This window comes from Pteropus vampyrus, unplaced genomic scaffold (assembly GCF_000151845.1).
Source record: "Pteropus vampyrus isolate Shadow unplaced genomic scaffold, Pvam_2.0 Scaffold187, whole genome shotgun sequence".
NCBI lineage: Eukaryota > Metazoa > Chordata > Mammalia > Chiroptera > Pteropodidae > Pteropus > Pteropus vampyrus.
Genome location: NW_011888968.1, coordinates 234752 through 240962, shown reverse-complemented (window position 1 = coordinate 240962; position 6211 = coordinate 234752). Strand labels below are relative to the sequence as shown.

The 6211-nt window shown below is 52.5% G+C and overlaps 1 long non-coding RNA gene across 1 annotated transcript in view; it reads right to left on the bottom strand.

Annotated features, from left to right (window-relative positions):
- Positions 1 to 258: 258 nt before the first annotated feature.
- The window catches only part of LOC105299507, a 19201-nt gene continuing 13248 nt past the window's right edge, over positions 259 to 6211 (bottom strand). The window contains exon 6 of the long non-coding RNA XR_896532.2: positions 259 to 1046. This is a non-coding gene — a long non-coding RNA (uncharacterized LOC105299507). The remainder of the gene's footprint in view (positions 1047 to 6211) is intronic.

The window sequence follows — 6211 nt, the reverse complement described above, 5'->3', positions numbered from 1 at the left end:
ACGGTTTCCGGCTACAGCCTACAGTGCTGCCCCCAGGAATGTTATCTGGGCCTCCCAGGCTTGGAACCTGCCATCGGCCTGGCCTCCTAGTGGCCGAAGGTCCTTTCCTGAATAGGGAGCTGTCGTCCACATGGAACGTCTGCTCTGGCGAGTTCTTTTCCTCCGTATGCAACAGACTCGCCACTCACACTCACGTCACGGAATGAATAACGATGCTTCGATTGTTTGACCCCCCAGCACCGGCAGTAAATTCGACACTGGAGGCAGGTACAGCCTTTATTTTCAACGTCACAAACCACCTTTCCGCTTCTGTCACGGTGTGAGACGGATACGTTTCCGCGTCTGGCCTCCGGTCCAGGTCGTCGCAAGTGTCCCACGTCTGATCGGGCTCCTCTCGAAGCTTCGTTGGTCTCGCTGCCTTCGGGGACGCGGACCCTTTAACGGCTTCTGTCTCTCTGCTCTCATCCTGCACGGTCGTAGCCGTGGCGGACGGGACGCCCGGCCTGGCGAGCAACACCCGCCGCTGACGCCCCGCCCTCGTGGTCCCGAATCTCTTTTAACACTGTTTCCAGGCCAATCGCTGGACGTGGCCTCCGACTGACACACGGGCGGCGGATCTGGGGGGCGGAGGGGCCGTGACGGACAGAGCGACACAGAGAATCATGCGCAGGAGAAGCGGGATGCGGAGGGGCCCGGGGAGCACGGGGCGCGTGGGGGCCGCCGGCGCCACGAGGCTGCTGACTCGCAGCGAGCTTCAAGTAAAATTCCTTTTTTAAAGTTGAAAGGACACGTTCTGAAATAATAGTAAAAAACGTAGTGAACGCGCGAACGTGATCCAGCAGCACGTGCCGCACGTCGGCGCCTCGGGCTCGGCCGCGCGGCCACACGCACGTGGGCGGCACCGTGCGCACTGACGGGATGACGCGGCGACTTCGCAGGGGACGGTCTTCCAGCTTCACCCCGGGACCGCCCCCGGAGCCGTGGCTCGTCATCCACGGGAAGGTCGCTGCCTGGCGCACGACTGCGGACGATCGCTCTCGAGGTGGCTGCAGAGGGACAGAATGACAGGACTCGTCTCCAGAAGCTGGAAAGGAGGGGAGAGCAAGCCCCAGGCCGGGCCCTCAGGCAGAGGCCGCGGCGCCTCCTCCGCCAGCGGGCCCCCACCCTGTCCCCAGCGCCCCCCGTGTGCTGAGGCTGGGGCCGCAGGCCTAGCGTTAGCCACTGGGTCAAGTAGAAGTGACGCCTGACGCTTGTGGTCCGAGGTACTCGAGAGGGGGGGCCCGGTCCCCAGACTCTCCTCTCTGCTCGCTTGGATCCCCGCGTCGCCACGTGGAGCACAGGGGGCCTGGACCGCTCTCCGGCCGGACTGCCCACTCACTCGTTGTCACAAGAGAGCTTCAGCTACTCTGACTAAGAAACGTGGTTGGGCGACTTCTCTGCCTGCGTCCAGTTCTGTCCTCTGTGAAACAAGGCTGAGGAGACTTTGCCGCCGACGGCTGAGGCAGGGGTCACAGGTTAGAGGGCCAGCTCAGTGGACGGTGACTACGATATTGACTAAGATGCAGAATGAAGTGTGTCCCCCGCGCCACTGTCTGGCCACGTTGGTCACCTGCCTTATCCGAACCAAACACATAATTTATTTTCTTATAGAGATGAACGCATCGTCGGACAGAGGCAACATTCACTTTTTAAAAGATGATGAAAGTTTACATTTTAAATGAGGCTAACTCTATTCCTCCACTGCTCTTAATGCATGCAAGGCAGACGGTGTCAGCTGCCTTCTGGAAAGCTGGCTTTGACCCCATGGGAGCCCAGTCACCCAGTGTATGGTGAATCCCTACTTCACATTATACACAGATGGCCACGTGGGTGAAATGTGGAAGTCGAAACCGTAAAACTGTCAAGCTCAATATGAAAATGTAGTGTGATATATCGGACTTTGCTGTGGGATGGACTTCTTATACAAGAGGCAAAACCCACAACTTGTGAGGTTAAAAAAACTGGTGAGTCAGATTCCATTAAGGTCAAGACTTCTTTCCAAAGAAATATGCCACAGAGAAACTTACATGGAAGACAATTGGTGAAATATCTGAAATGACAAGAGATCTGTACTGAAATTTAAAAAGTGAAGGAGAAAGAGGAAACTCTAGTAAAAAAAAAAAAAAAAAAACAAAAAGCAGACAGAGACCCCTGCGAAGATGCCCGACTAAGTAAAGCAGGGTTCGTGCCCTCCCAAGTGCGCACTGAAATTACAACCAAATTATAAAATAATCGACGTGGAGAATCAGCGGATCATAACACCTACATCTGATCATGTGGGATCAGAGAGCCACATCGAAGCCGGTAGGAGGGGCAAAGTCACGAATCAGGCTGGCCCCGCACCCGTGGGTGGTGGAGATCACCGGGAGAAAGAGCGAGGCTGCAGAGGCTGCCCTGAAAAAGAGGGGGGTCCTGGTCTCATCTGGGGGCTCCCCAGCTCAGGGAAGAGGAGATTCCAATAACTCTGACTGTAGAAACCAGAGGGGATTCGGCCGTTTAAGTGAGAAGGAAGGAGCCTGAATCCCTAGATGTCCCTTTGAAGGACCCACGCACAGGCTTTCTGACCTGCGGACACTCCCTCGGGACACTGCAGGGTAATCTCCAGACCACGCCAGCTTGACCGTGCAGACCCCTCCCCCACAGGGACAATGAGCAGCGCTGGTCAGAGGGGCTCAGCCCACCCCGCCCAACCCGCAGATCGCCAGGCATCTCCTGCTGGGTGGCTGCCGAGCCCCGCTCCGATTCAGGGCCAAGCATTCCCAGAAGGCATTTCAGAGACAGGGTCAGGCAGATCCCTGCTGCCAACACGAACTCGGGTGGATACTGGGGTCCAGTGGGCCAGTCTCAGACAGCAGCTGGTCTTGCTCTGATCTGGGACTTGCCTCGCCCTACCCACGAATTGCCCCTGGCGGCCCATTGTCAGTGAACTGCCACAGCCCAGCCTCTCCTCTCCCCTGAACCCCTAAGCCACACAGGCGACCAGCTTTGGCGGGCACAGGGCGGGCACTGCAGGGAGATCAGCGGCAGGCAGACCTCTGCTGCCTGCGAGAGTCGCAGTGTTGTGTCCAGGGACCTCCCCTGACGGCAGCTGGCCTCACTGTGACCTGTGTCTACAGCGGGAACGCCCAAGCACAGAAGTTGCAGCTAAACCGAGGCTGTGTTTGCCCAACAGACCTTGACTGCCCGAGATCCGCTTCGCCGAAGCCACACGGCGCCCGCAGCCCCTTAACAGGCGGCCTCCCCTGCCCCGCGTGGCTCTGGGGTTGGGCAGACAGTGCAGGCAACAGACCTTGGCCAACGCGGTGAGCGCGTTTCGAGGAAAACAGTTGTGGCCAGACCATGGCTGCCTGGACAAGCTGCAATATCTCCTGAGGGGCCTGCAGGGGTCTGTGTTGGCCTGACCGCCCTTGACTCCCTGAGCTCCTGCCCCATCCAGTACACATAGTGCCCGCTGCACATTGGTAGGCAGCTGCCCCTGCCCTGGAGGGCGCATTCAGGCCCAACGTGGGCATCGGCCAACCTCGCTATGAGTGGAAACTTGTGCGGGGAGCCACAGAGACAGCATGGGCACGTAAACTGACTTGGAAGTGGCAGGGGGAAATTTCCTCAATAGACCCAGAAGACTCCCAGGGTCCCTGCGCCACCGATACACACATCACCCAGAGGCTCATCCAGTTTCAGAGACTTACAGACAACAGACAGACAGTGTCACGCCTTGAGGAGCACCGGTCCCTCTGCCAAACTGCCACAGGTCAGGGACGGGGGATAACTGACAGCTGCCTACAGCGCTGTCTCTTCCATTTAGCTACAGATTCAGCACAGGCAACGACCATCAGTGGTTCACTTTGTAGTTCGCTCCACGTAGCCCTGAGCAATAAACCCAGAGGCTGACCTTGGCCTACGGGGGAGCCCCTCCCAAGGGGCCACAAAACCCACGCATCTGGAGGCTGGCACCAGACCACAAAAGACCGACTCCTGACTAGTCCTGTTAGTGATACACACAAAGGGTGGTCGCAATAAGTACACAAGCCTGCTAGGGCACATCCCGCTCGGTGGGGTCAGCCCCCCACACAGCAACTCTTACACTGTGGGTGCGGCCGATTCCTACAATCCACCTGAGCGTTAACCTCATCCACTGATCTACTCACAACAATAAAGGCTTGGCAACAACAATAAAGGTTTGGCAACACACAACCCACACAGAGATCACGTCCAGAGCCCCCAGCAAAAGGGATCAGGAGCGTGCGCCACTGGGCCACACAGGACACCTGCCACGTTAGGCCATCTGGCTAAGGCTGAGAGACGAAACAAATATTCCTGACGCATAGAAATAAACACAGAGAGGCTAATAAAAGGAGAAGACAAAGAAACAGGCCACAAATAAAACAACAGGATAAAACTGCAGAAAATAAGCTAAATGAAGTTGAGGCAAGGAACCTACCAGAGACAGAGTTCAAAATGATGGTTAGAAGGATGCTCATCGAACTCATGGGGAGAATGGATGAGCACAATGAGAACTTCGACAGCTTAAAAAAGGACACAGAAACCATAAAATCGAACCAGACGAAACGAGGAATACATTAACTGAAATGAACAATACACTAGAAGGATTCAACAGTAGATTGGACGAAGCAGAAGATCGAATCGGCGAACTGGAAGACCAGGAAGCAGAAGACACCCAATCGGAACGACCAAACAGAAAAAGAATTTTAAAAAAAATAAGGAGAGTTTAAGAGACCTCTGGGACAACATGAAGCGTGAAAATATCCAGATCATGGGAGTACTGAAGACGAAGACAGAGGACAAGGGATTGAGAATCTATTTGAAGAAATAATGACAGAAAACTTCCCGACCCCGGCAAAGGAATTAGACACACAAGTTCAGGAAGCACAGAGTCCCAAACAGGAGGAATTCCAACAGACCTGCACCGAGACATCATCATTAAAGTGCCAAAGTTCAAAGAGAACGAGCCAGCATTACGAGAAACGTTAAAGGGTCTTCTGTCAAAAGAGAAGGGACAAAAAAGGAAAGAGAAATAACCAAGATGAATAAGAAAATGACAGTAACGACGTGCCTATCGGTAATCGCTTTAAATGTAAACAGATTGAACACGCTGACCGAAAGACACAGGGCAACCGAATGGATAAGAAAACAAGACCCATGCCTAGGCTGCCTGCAAGAGACCCACTTCAGATCAAACGACACTCGCAGACCGCAAGTAAAGAGACGGAAAAAGATATTTCACGCAAATGGAAATGAAAAGAAAGCCAGGGTAGCAATACTTACATTAGATAAAATAGACTTTAAAACAAAGGCTATAATAAGAGACAACAAAGGGCATTAGATAATGATAAAGCGATCGCTCAATCAAGAGGACGTGACCCTAGTAAACATATATGCACCCAACAGAGGAGCACCTACAAACATAAAGCAATTATCGACTGACCTAAAAGAATCAATAGTAATCCAATCGTAGTAGGAGACTTTAACACCCCATTGACACCAATGGACAGATCTTCCAGGCCAAGAATCAATAAGGAAATAATGGGCCTAAAAGGCATACTAGAACAGATGGACTTAATAGATATTTTCAGGGCGTTTTACCCCAAAGCAAAATATACATTCTTCTCAAGTGCACACGGAGCATTTTCAAGGACAGACCACATGTTAGGACACAAAACGAGTCTCAATAAATTTAAGAAGATTGAAATCGCAGCGACCGTCTTTTCTGATGACAGTGGTATGAAACTCGATATCAACTACAGGAAAAAACCTGGAAAATTCACAAGCACCTGGAGGCTAAATGACAGGCTACTCAACAGTGAACGGGTTATTAATAAGATCAAGGCAGAAATCGAAAGATACCTAGAGAGAAACGAACATGAAAACACAACGACTCGAAATTTATGGGACACGGCGAAAGCAGTCCTCAGAGGGAAATTCATAGCAGTGCAGGCCTACCTCGAGAAACGAGAAAAAGCTCAAACAAGTAATCTAACCTTACAATGAAAAGAACCAGAAAAAGAACAGCAAACAAAGCCCAAAGTGAACAGAAGGAAGAAAAGAATAAAGATCAGAGTGGAAATAAATGAAATAGAGCCTAGAAAAACAATACGAAAGATTCATAAAACCAAGAGCTGGTTCTTTGAAAGGATAAAGAAAATGGACAGAC